This window comes from Lissotriton helveticus, chromosome 11, assembly GCF_964261635.1.
Source record: "Lissotriton helveticus chromosome 11, aLisHel1.1, whole genome shotgun sequence".
NCBI classification, from domain to species: domain Eukaryota; kingdom Metazoa; phylum Chordata; class Amphibia; order Caudata; family Salamandridae; genus Lissotriton; species Lissotriton helveticus.
The window spans coordinates 912235149-912248386 of record NC_136072.1 but is presented as its reverse complement, the minus strand read 5'-3'; the positions used below and the strand labels follow the sequence as shown (position 1 = coordinate 912248386).

General features: G+C 47.7%; 1 protein-coding gene across 1 annotated transcript in view; it reads left to right on the top strand.

Annotated features, from left to right (window-relative positions):
- Positions 1-1068: 1068 nt before the first annotated feature.
- Positions 1069-13238, top strand: part of DTX1 (deltex E3 ubiquitin ligase 1) — a 360224-nt gene continuing 348054 nt past the window's right edge. Inside the window, exon 1 of the mRNA XM_078667169.1 lies at positions 1069-1165. The gene's annotated coding sequence lies outside the window, so the exon portion shown is untranslated. The remainder of the gene's footprint in view (positions 1166-13238) is intronic.

Sequence of the window (13238 nt, the reverse complement as noted above, 5' to 3'; positions counted from 1 at the left end):
CAATGTATGATGGATGCGTACTGTATGTTTATAATATAAATGCAATAAAAATAGTGTTAAAAAAGTCCACAAACCAGGTTCATCTTCTCTTACCGTTGACTTTATGCTTGCCTGTGAGCCTGCCCAGCGCTCCACCGCCTTTTAGCTAGCTCTGCACTATAGAAGTATCCCATACATACTCATGTACTACATAGACACGGGAAATGCATTATCACTGCTGAGCCTCGCCTGCTCCCCCCTCCCTTACCCGTGTTTCTGGGATGTTTGAGCTCTTCTGTTTAACGGGTGGCGGTGGAGTGGACAGGCAGTGACAGAGGTGGCGGGGAGGGGGCAGGTGTGTTTGTTTCTTCTCCTGCACCTTTGCTGAGGCTTCCACCCCTCCCCCATACATGCCAACATTTAAGAAGAGCAAAGAGGGAGATTAAAAAAAAAAAATCGGGAGAATGGGGCCTTGAATCGTGTTACTGGCGTGTATGGACTTTGGAAGTGTGCTGCTGCAGGATTGGACATTTAAAACACAAATGTACGTTTTATTTCTTACCTTTCAGAAGCATGGAGCGCAATGGTAGGCAGAGAGGGTGATGCAAGTGTTGTACACTGGCCTGGCAGGTTGCTGGCAGTGCGTGCACCCCTCCCGCCCCACCCCCCTGTGTGACACCCCAGCCGAAAACAGCTTCCTGTGCACACACACGCCCCCCCTACTCCACAGGTCTTTAAAAGACCATTCCCTTGTTAATGACCCTTTGTTGTTTTTTCACCCCATCGAGAGCCCCTGCATGGCCCCTCTGACTATTGCTGGAAAAATTAGCACTTAACACAATACTAAGCCCTGTCAGCAAACCCCGAGGAATCGGGTTTTTGCTTGCAGGAATCGGGAGGCGGGAGACTAGCCTTGAAATCGGTAGTCTCACGCCTGAATCGGGAGGGTTGGCATGTCTGCCCTCCCCTACAGGCTTAATTAGCCTCATCCACAGGCTGGCAGCAGCAAAGCATGTGATGAGAGAGAGACGCTGGGCCGGGAGCGCGCGCCGAGGGAGCGTGCTTTCATTTCTGTCCTTCCTGGAGAGCTCTGGGGAGGGCGGAGGTGGAAGACATCTCACGGGACAGAGAGTGAGAGGGGGCGAGGATGGATGGACGTGTCTCAGCGGAGCTGCGGGCAGAGAGGGTGAGACGGGGCCACCTCCGGGGGATAGGGACGGAGAGCAGAGGAGTGAGGAACTCTCGTGTGTGTGTGTGTGTGTGTGTGTGTGTGGGGGGGGGGGGGGGGGGGTTACAGCAAGGGGCGACACCTTTAGCTAATCTTGGGTTTGACAGGTAAAGGTGAGCGAGGCGAGTGTAATATCTCAGGGGTCTGGTGACAGGGGACGCTGAGCGTTGACGTCGCTGGAACGGCACTGGGACAGATGGGGAAGGAAGAAATAGGTGAGGAGAAGGAGGCATGTCAGGATGTAGTCACATGGAGGAAAACTTAGGTGTTGAGAATAAGGCATTGCGCAACCTGTAATGCCGCGACTGCAATCTATTGTAACCAGATTGCCCGAGGGCTGACCCAGTCTTTTATTTTTCTGAGGTTGATAAAAAAAAGTACCACTGAGTATATCAATGTGATGTATGTTATGCACTTGCTTGAACGGTGGTAGCACGTGCTATAAAATAAGTACAATTATAACTTGATCAAACGGCACCGAAGGTTTGAGGTGTCATTTAGTATCTGGACACAGAGCGGAGCCGCAGCGAAACCTTACCCCCACATCCACACCCCCTCCCCTCCCCCACCCCACCCCACCCCACGTGAAGTATGTGGATGGACCAACCCGACACTCAGAGACTTTCAGGATGGAGGTGACAGGTGGCTGGGGGAGGGGGGAATGTGACCGAATCCCACCCCCACACTATAGCGGATTCGTGCCCTGCGTTATGCCTCTGCACAGTGGGACGGAAGGTACGAGTGGAGGGGGGGGGGGGTCTGAAGACTGATAGAAAGGAAGGCGGGGACATCTTTGCAGTCTGAGGACTCGAAAGAGAAAACAGAGGGGGCATGAGTGATACTTCAGAAGGGGGAGGTTTTGCACCTGTCTGTAACACGAGACCCGGAAAGCGGACAGAGGCTATTTACACCCTGGACCCCTGCGCCCACTCCTCGCGCCCCCAGCCAGTCGCCCTACGCACTACACAGGGCCGGCGCTATGCATGGGCAGAGTGGGCGGCTGCCCAGGGCCTCGCGGCTGTCTAACTGTGATGGGGCCCCCTACCGAGACCATCAACCTTTTGAAACTGTGCCATTGTAAGAGTGACAGGGGGGGAGCCACCTCCCTTGGAGTTTGCAGCCATGTTGTAATGTGCGAGGCCAACGGCGGGGGCCCCCCCCTCACCTCGCCCGGCTGCCATGGAATGAAAAAGCAATATGACACCCCATCCTTTCAGATGCTGCAGAGTGGGCAAGGCGGGTTTGTGTTTGTGGCCATGATCAGCCTAACCACTGCATCTCCATAACAGCAGTTAGGCAGCTACTTGAACTGTGAGGTGTGAAGTGAGGCCTTCCCCTGCATGAATGAAAGGCAGAGCATCCTGCAGGGCTCACAACACAAAAACACAGAGTGATCTCACATCACAAAAGGCGCTGCTCCTTCCATGGAAGGGAGAAGACAGAAAATGGATAAAACACTTATTATTCTTTTCTCTTATTTGCAACTGTTTTTTTTTTCTCAAATAAGCATGTTCATACAAAACAAACATAAAAGGAGTTAAACATAAATAATAAACTCCAGTTATAAGCGCTTGGTGTTTTTTATTTTCATGTAATTGACATGAATTGAAGGAAGAATGAGCAGTTGGTCTTTAAAGGTTTAGTGGAGATGCTAACATTCAGTTAGGGGGAGGGATGGGGGGTGATCTCACACTCATCCTTATCACCCCAAGGGGAGTGCAATGAACCCTCCAAGATACACCCAAGTAATATAACCCCTGAAGCCACTCACCATTCATTGCTTTACGCATCTGAAAAGTAACACAAGAGCAGTTGTGTAACACAAAATGATGGGGTCCCCGTTCTGCAGAATGTGATAATGGGCCCCAGAGTCTCCCACATCTCACAGATATTCATTGGCCCTAGGCTGAATGGGAGCCCCCTGGTGAGATGGGGCCCTCAGAATTGTTGTGGGCCCATCTGTGCTGCAGGGGCCTCTATTGCGTCCTGGCACAAGAGGTGAAGCAAGGTAAGAGGCCGGAGAGAAGAGTGGTGAATAGCAAGGCATGTAGGGGAGAGGTGGAAGCTTGAGAGGCAGAAACAGCGAATGGAGGGTAGAGGTGAGAGAGAGATAAAACATGATGGGGGAGATTTTCAAACCTTTTGCGCTGGTTTTGCATCACAAGAGTGACGCTAGCCAGCGCAATTTTTTTTGCTGCTATTTTCTTTCCAGCGAAAACTTGTTTTGCGCTGGAAAGCACCCTTCAAGTAGTGCAAAGCAGCGCAAAGCACTGCTTTGCGTTACTTTGCGCCGAGGGAGTGGTACATGGGCGTTCCCATGTAACCACACGTACCCTTTGACGCAAAACCATATTTACAAAGATTTTTGAAGATGGTTTTGCGACAAAAGTTAACGCCCCTTCAAAGGAGGCGCTAACAAGAGAAATGCTTATATTTCTCGATGCTTTTATGACTTTGCATGCACGCTACACTGCGCAGCACGTATGCAAAGTGGCAAAAGCTTTGTATCGTATCCAGCATAGTATTTTGCACAAGAAGGGTACCCTTCTGTGCAAAACCTATGCTGCACTCATGCACACACCCTAGCGCTTCAGCGCTAAGGTGTGTGCATGGCGCACAGTACTAAAACCAGTGACGGTGCAAATTAAATGCATCTGAGAGAGAGTGTAGTTATGGAGACTTGAGGGGCACTGTTAATGGGTGGTAGTGATGGAATCCGTGGCAGAGCAAGTCATTGGGGGCACCAACATTGTCGCACAGGGCTCCACCAGCGCTAAAGCTGGCCACTTCTACTTCCTACAGTTCTACCACCAAATCAAAAACGTTGATTTGACGACCCCTTGAATCTGTAGCATACCTTCACGTCCATGTATGATTTAACAGTGGTCTAGGTTGTTCTAAGTCTTTTTTCGTTTATGTACAATCTTTATTTGTTTGCTATGGTGTCTTGTAATTTTGTACTATATGTGTTGTGTTTTTGCACTTAACATAATTCTGGCGAGTAAAGAGCACACACTCAAAAAAGATTGTCCTATGTCTCTTAGCATGGGAGTGTGGGATTCTGGTGAGAGGACTTACGTTAAAACAAATTACGAAGTATTAATGTCATCTTAAGGTAGCACAATAATGGCACAGAAAGATAAGGGACCCTTTTGAAATGTGCAATTATATCCATGGTGTGAGAGGTTTTTTCTTGTGTAATTTTATATTTTGAATGATCCCGCCCCTCATTACCTCAACAGGATCTCTCCCCTTTATGAGGCAGAAACAATCAGTTAACGAGGAGTAAATAATATACATCTTTGTGAGACCTGCACCTATCTTTTCCATCTAATGAGGCAAATGTAATCCATTTAACAGTTTTAAAACATATGGACTTATTTCATTTGTATATTTAGTTTTTTGTCCAGGTTACTGATATCCACGTTAGGTCTCTTCAGTGATGCCAAATAAGATAAACAGTCCTGCGATGTCACTTTCTGAGATGTCACTTCTTGTGATGTTACCAAAGGCGGGACCTCCACTAGGGCGGAGGAGCGTCGCCCCACTACTTTCTCGCAAAAGCAGAAACACAAAATGCTAAAATGACCGTTTTATGTTTCTACTTCTAGCACTGCGAGAAAGCATAAGTGTTTGGTTGGGGGCCGCGGGTCTGCTTTAGGGCAGGAGAGGAGTGCCTTGCCAACTGCTAAGGGCACTGACTGTTCGACCTAACCAGTCATGCACACTCTGGCCTTTCTCTATGTAGGCTGCAATTCCATTGCAACATTGGGATTGGCTTAGGGGAGGGGAGGGAGGCTGCCTGCTTCCTGTTCCCCACCTCCCGAACTCCCGCGAGACCCTCCACACGCGAGTCATGCCGACTGCGACTGGAAGTTACATGCAAATTAGAGGGGCCTCACATCTTCCCTTTCGCCCGGGGCCCCAGGAGTTCTAGGACCGGCCCTGGCACTACACGCATTCTTAAAATACGAAGGTACTGCACAGGACTCACAAAACTGCGTGCAGGCACATCCGTGTGTGCAAATGTGTTATTCCCGCGCATACTGTCTATACAACATACAGTTACATCTTGGAAAAGCCCTGGATGGGTGTGCAGAAGTGGACACACGGGAAGCACTGCAGAAAAATGCTAATGACATTTCGGTGACCTTTTTTGGGATGTGCTCAAGATGTTGAAAATTCATATTCTAAGTTGCGGACGAAGTCCACCAATCTGTGCATCATTGACAACATGTTTGCAACGAAGGGGTGGCGCGTCACACTTATTCACTAAATGATGAAAAGACCTGGAAGTCGAAGTAGTGTAGCAACTACGGCATTTGCGCAACTCGAAATATTGCTAATGTACTCCAATACTATACACTGGCTCACAACGTTTAATATACACGTGTGTTTGTGTCACACAACTTGAATTATCATTTCACCACACTTCCAAAAGTGCGGAAATTGGCGACATCTCGCCTTCTTTGGGAAGTTATTTTAAACCCCCTGCAGGCACCAAAAGATACAAGTTTCAGACTCAACTTAAGAGGATGATGTAGAGAGCCACCCGGCCACCAATGTATCCAGTCCACCCCTATGGCTGGGCTCGGCCCGAGGGTATAAATAAATGGTTCTGGGGTCGCTCGTCACCTCACCCCAGAACAGACTCCGAGTATGCATGTATCCTCATTTATGAGCATGTCAGGGCCCTGCATGCTGACTTGACTACACACGCTACACTGGCGACAAGGAAGAAATGACTCCTCGCATCAGCCTGCCAGCGCCCTCACTCCTCGCCGCTGTAGACCGGAGACCGCTCACCAGCCGCAGCTCACGTTTTCAGTGACCTCAACATACCTGTCTGCTCTGCCTGCTGCTGGTCTCCTGACGCCCCCATTCCCATTCTGCGACAGGTTACGGAAACTCACACGCACATGCATGGCTCTTGATCAATACAAGGAGATTCAAGCGCAAATCATCCAGGGATGCAAGTCAGTCGCCCTATTAAAGTCAGAGTCACAAGCTCTCACCACACTCGCAGGACAAAATTCGATGTCACCAAAGGCTAGAAAGGTACTTTGCTCGAATGCCACATTGCAGAGGACTTGGAACGGGTGTTCTTCGTGAGGCAAATCCACAATTCCCATGCAGATGACGTGCTGAAGGACTTCTCCAAACTGTTCCAAGGCCTGGGGAAGCTTAAAGATCGCAAAGTCAACCTACACATTGACAAGGCCCTTCAGCCCACGGCGCTCAGACATCGGCGTGTCCCATTTCATCTCCGTCTACTAGTGGAGAAGGAACTGCAGGAACTAGAGAGCTAAAGGGTGATTGAGAAGGTGACGGGTTGCACTCCATGGGTACCTCCACTGGTCATTGCATCTAAACCAAAGCAGCCAGGAGCCATACGACTCTGCGTGGATATTAGACTGCTGAACCAAGCCATCCGGAGGGAAAAACATGTGACACCAACCATGGATGACATTGTTGTGGACCTAAACAGCGCTCAATGATTCTTGAAGCTAGACCTCAATTCAGGGAACCATCAGTTGGAGTTAACACTTGAAAGTCACTACATTACGACATTCTCCACGCATGTGGGTTTCCGGCGGTACACCCGGCTCAGCTTCGGCATCCCCTCCGCGGCAGAGGTGTTTCAGAACGCCATCAAGGAAACACTCTCCTGGCTGATAGGTGTGATAAACCTGAGCGAAGTTATCCTCATCTACTCTCAGAGCCTGAAGGAGTACCATGCCCTATGCGAGCCACACGCGAGCGCTTGGCAGACTCCGGCCTTACCCTACACCAAAAGAAATGATCTTTATATCAGAACTCAATTGATTTCTTCAGATATGTGTTCCCCCGAGATGGACTCAAAGTCGACCCGAGGAAGGCAGAGGCAATACACAATGCACCAATACCGCAAAACCCAATGGAGGTATGCATATTTCTAGCGATGGTGACATACTGTGGGAGGTTCATACCAGACCTAGCCATTCTATCATACCCCCTGCGTCAACTAACAAAAACAGGTGTGCCATGGCAGTGGGGTCCCAAGGAAGAGTGTTTGTTTCAGAGCATAAATGAAGCACTGTTAGATTAGGCCACTATGGTCTACTTCCATACACAACACATGACCGAGCTAGTTATGTATTCCAGCCTAGTAGGACTCATAGCTGTCCTTCCGCAGGAAGATGCCGAAGGAGAATGCGTTCCAGTGGCCTACACGAGCCAGGCATTACCACCGACGGAGTATCGCTATGCCCAGATAGAACGCGAGTCCCTCGCTACCTGATGGGCGTGTCAACATGTCCACTTCTACCTGTGTGGCCACCGGTTCAGAGTAGTGACAGATCACAAGCAACTCCTATCACTATTCACTGGGTCATCCCGCATTGCACCCCCACGGATAGAGAGGTGGGCCATCTAGCTGCAAGCGTATGCCTTCCAACTGGTTTATAGACACAATGCCAACTACCCCATCAACATCCTGTCACGCCACCCCTCACAAAACATTCCTAGCGGGCAAGCCCAGGATGAAGAACTCAACAAAGTGCTTTGTAAACATGATTGACCCCCGTGCATGCCCATTCGCGGTCACCCGAAAAGACATACGAGAGGCCATGGTGGCGGATGACACCCTCTTGAAGGAAAAGAGGTCCTGGCCTGGAGGCAATGGCACCATTTCCTTGAAGCATCCGGGTCGATGGTAGCAGAAGAGCAGAACATGCATCACCAGCTCTGGAAGGTATGACAAAGCTGAGAGTGAGGGGCTCCGACCTGGTGTTGCGAGGGCAGAGAATTGTCATCCCCAAAGTTCTCCAGGGCCAGATGGTCACCCTCACCCATCAAGGACACAAAGGGGCCACAAAGACCAAGGCAAGGCTGAGAGCGAAGATCTGGTTTCCAGGCATGTATGAACTAGTCGTTGAGGAACTCAGGCACAGCCATCCCTGCGTCTTTACAGGCAAACAACCCCCCCTTGCACCTGTGCTGACGGAAGAGCCCAACCTCACTCCATGGGCATGGTTGACTTGGTACCCTCCACCGCATTTGTTCACATCCTGCCTGTGCTGGAGAAGACCTTTGCATTTCTCGGTCTGCCGGAAGAGGTGAAGTCTGATAATGGGACCCCCTTCCAGGGACAAGAATTTCAGGATTTTCTCACATGGTGAATGATTCGACATCAAAACATTACCCCCTAATGGCCGCAAGCTAACAGGAAGGTAGAGAGGTTCATGACGACATTGAGCAGAGCCCTCAGAATCGGGGTTGACCAGCATTAGAATGCCGAAGTCTGTCTCCACCAATTTCTCCAAGGATACCGACAGACCCCCGCATTCCACCACAGGGTGTGTCCCAGCAACCTTACTGTTCAAACGATCACCTCACAATGTCATCCCCAAAGACTTGGAGTGGGTGCCACCAAGCACAGATGTAGAAAGGACTCAACAGAAGTGGCAGACGACCATATAAAGAGCCCATGGGATACAATTATAAGAACACACTGATGTTGGCATTGGTGCCCCTGAGTGACTAGTAATCCTCTTTTGAATAATTAAAGATTTTCTGAAAAAGAAAATTGTCAATTGAAAGTCAGATCAAAGTTAAATTAAAACGTGAATACAACTTAAACCATTTACTTTCTTCAGTTTCTTTCGAGACACTGTATTCTTTAATGCTAAAAACGAATGCACTGCTGCCATCCTGTGGCCATTTGTGAGAAACAAATCCTTCCCATTTCCAGGGCTTTATTAACAAGCATTTGCACTAGGTCTCGCATTAGTAAAAGTTTGAGCTTTTGGCATTGTAAATGAGATTGGGTTTTATTTTTTTGTATTTGTACGTACATTAACACATAAACAAAAATGCCTACTCACAAAGACACATACAGAGATGCATTTACAAAAATGAAGAGACACACACAGAAGCAAAGAAGCACATACAGTGACACAGAGACACACACAGAGACCACCATGCACACACAGAGAAACAGATATGCACACCTACAGACACAGATATATAGAAGCACATGCACACACAAACACAGATGCACACACAGAGACAAACGCACTTACAAAGACAGATGCACACCCAGACACAGACGCCAAACAGAAATAGATGTACACACATAAACAGGTACTCAGTCACCAAGACAAAGACATACACACACCAAGACAGAAACACACACTTAGACAGAGAGCCAACACCAAGACAAATTTGCACTTACAGGCAAAAACACACACACATAGAAATAGACACACAGAGATGCAGACACAGCCATGCACACACAGAGACAGAAACACAAACAGAAACTTAGACACAGACACACAGACAGAGACGCACATAAAACAGGCATATAGTAAATGTAGGCACAAAGATGCATATACAGAGACAAAACCAAATATAAAGACAGGCTTGAACAAACAGAGTTGCACATACAGAGACGCATATACAGAGACGCACGTACAGAGACGAACATGCAGAGATAAAAAAGTAAAGACAGAGGTGCACATATAGAACCGAGCTGTACATACAAAGGCAGTGATACACATATAGAGACAAAAGATCCTTTAGTTTGTAACAATGTGCAACTAAAGGAATACTTAAAATATGAGCTGGGTTATTTAATTATTAAATCCACAAATCGATGATGCAGAACCCAATTGTAATTGTGGAATATGTTCAATGACTGGCAGAGCTCACAGGCATATTGTAAACTGAATGAATTCCGCACCAGTCTAATTAACATTTTAATTAACATTATTAAACTGCAGGTGCAACAAGTTTGGAATAAGATTACTGTTTCCTGGTTTTTGTTTTAGGTGGAAACCGTGGAGATACACAAAAAACATTAAGTTCAGAATTCTGGATCAACTGCATGTAACATGCTGAAAAGAACACATTTTATTTGATCACCCTTATTGAGTTATGAGGAAAAATTGCTGCTGTTAGAAGCTAGAGACCTCGGTTCTAATCCGCGCTTCAACACTTCACTAATCATGTCATTATATGCAAATGCAACACAAAAAGATGATGAACGGAATGTTGAACATTGTCAAACATTCACCCCCAGTCACAGAATTAGGTTTAATCCGTTGTTAATTTGCTCAATACACTATTCCAGTTTGGACCTAGCCATATGTAAATTAGGCTTGACCCTGTTCCCTATAGGAACAGTTCATCCCAAACAGCCAGGCCAGGTACTCCCTAGACCGGAAAATAAGCATCCTCAGACTGGTTTATACGCAAATGGCAATCTGAGTGTCTACAAAAGTATACCATGTATTACAAATGTGTGAAACATGTACACAAATGTACAATATTGCACTTGACGCAAGGGACTGGAATCAACAAACAACTCCCTATTGTCGTACTCCTGACCTATGTCCATGCTGTATTCAGTGGAAGTCGAAATGGCCACAAACACAAGACAAATCGGGCCATTTGAGAGTATTCTTAACCTTCTCCAGTGAATACTGATAAATTTGAATATCTTCTGGGCGAAAACATGCATAAATATGTAATACTGATGAGTGCAGTGTTCTTACTCAATGGCAGTCACCAGGAAGACAGACTCAAAGTATGCTCCCCTCACTCAGCAAACCAATGCAAAGAGTAGGTAGTATGTCTTACTTTTCTCATGTGTGACAGCGACCACAGATCTCTCCTGCTGCCCAAAGAGAAGGAGGCTAGGATGACTGAGTCTGTGAAGTAGATGGCGTTCACAGCTTTCTCCTTGGAGCAGGGAATGTAGGATGTCCCCCTCCAACCTCTCTAACCAGGTGGGGACAGTAGGGTATCCTCTGCTCTCCCCCAGGTCGAGGTGGAGTAAGAGTGTAAAGTTTACTAGAGAGGCAGTGTAGGGTGGATTGCCTGCGGTGCCCCTGCTAGCTGAGGCAGGGGGGCAGGCTTCCACCAGTCCTTGCACAGACACCTTCCACTACAGTCTCCTGTATAGAGGAGGAATAGGGCACAGCTACTGCTCTCACTAGCTCAGACATCTTTCATCCACTGGAACCGGTCTGGGGGATTGTGGAGAGAGCGGAAGGGTTGGGCTGACATGGCACACTTTGCCTCCAGATCCACTTTTCAAAGCAACGACAGTCTAGCACCTAGAGTGGATTACCACAGCGAGCTAGATTCAAGGCAACGCAGGTGTCCTGTATCCCCGTTTCTTAAAATGCACATTCACACCACTTGTAAAGCCGTGCAGCACAAACAATGAATGCATTAAATGAGCTCGACATCTCTCCGTGCTTGTGCATTTTTACAAAAGGACAGAAAACAATCTACTTTCCGGGCTGTGTGTCATTTTAAAAACAGAAGTGCGTCATCTAATAAACTCTTCCTGCTGTTACACACGACTGCAAACCCTGTGCATGATGAAAGCGTGGGGGGTTAGGAAAGAGTCCGAATTACGATTCTGTAACTGCAGAGGTGTGATGTGTAGTACAATGCTGTTTTCAGGCACCTATCTGTGAGGGTACGTTTAGTGCTTACATACATGTGTAATTTACAAGAGGCAACTGTAAAAATCACACAAAAACACACAGTGGTGCCAAGATGAGGACACATACGGGTCCCCAGAGTGCCATAAATCCATTCAAATCTGTAGCTCGCTTTCTAAAGAGCAGGAGGCGACGTCAGCACATTCAGGGCAGACTCCAATGCCCACAGGACACTCGCTGCTGCGGGGCATGCCAACCGCCGCAGCATCACAAACTGCTCGGGGCTTCCTCTCTCCTGAAGGGTGTCTGACAAGTGACAGTGTCCCTGCAAATGGGCACGGACAATCAAGAGGGCAGGGTTAAGAGAGTGATTCTGGGTGAGAGACGATCCCATTTACAAGCTGACCAGCAGGCGGCACACGAGGCGAGAGGCCTTTTCTCACTCGCCATGACAGAAGCACAGATATTGCAGAAACATTCCTGCGAGCTTCGCGATAATATCAAGACTAGGTCCACGTTAGACCAGTTTACCCACCCGTGCGAGCAGACCGCAAACATCTGGATTCAGAGGGCTCAGCGAGAACATCATGAGAGGATCCGGGGGCAGAGATGGCAACAAAAAAAGAGGGTGGAAATCGAAACTAATGGTGCGCGCACCACAGAGGAGCGGGGGCGAGGGAGCCTGTTGGTGTCTAGGACATGCTGATGCGCATCCTAGACACCGGTGGGAATGGGCGGAGCAAAGGCGGTACATGCGCCCGCCTTTGTCCAATTGCGTGCCTTATTTTTTTTTAAAAGCACGCTAAAGCCAATGGCGGGCCGCAAAAGCAAAACCACACGTACGCGCGTGTGGTCAGCTTTCTGAAGCCTGTACAAGAGGTGTGGCACTGCACGAGGAATGCTGCACACTGCAACGCTAGGCGCAAGACCTAAAAAGCGTTACTGTTTTGATTTTGCTATAACTTTTCATACCTACTTCAAATTTCCTTCATTTTGTGGTATCTTACTAACTGGGTTCTTATCTTTCTAACTAATTGAGTTTGTAGTTGTGTCGTTTCTTATTTCTTAATTGTATAATTGTTTAGGTTTGTTGTTGCACATGTTACACATTCAGCTTTGCTGCTGAGCAAGGCTACCAAGGGTTAGCTAAGGATTATTCACAAGAGGTAAATAACCTTTTAGAAGTCAGATTTGGATTTTTAATAGTTGATTCCACTGCTTCACAGTTTTATTTATATAGTGCTTCATAGCCCTGACAGGTTGCAGAAGCGCTTTAGTTAGCATTTAGGCAGTGGTAGAAGAAGCCAAAGGGCTGCCAGATCGTGGAGGCTCGGCAGCCATTATCCTCCTAGATCTACGCTCAGCATCTGATACTGTAAATCATGACATTCTTGTTGATAGATTACAGAGTGCGGGAATCTCAGGACTAGCCTTTTCCTGGTTTAAGTACTTCCTGGAAGACTGGTCTTTTCAGGTCTTTGACAGTTGATGTACTTCATACACTTTCTCTTTAAAATGCGGAGTACCTCTTGGCTCGTCACTTAGCCCTACTGTTTTTTAGGTTGAGCATTCGAGACCTCTTGTATATTCTTTAG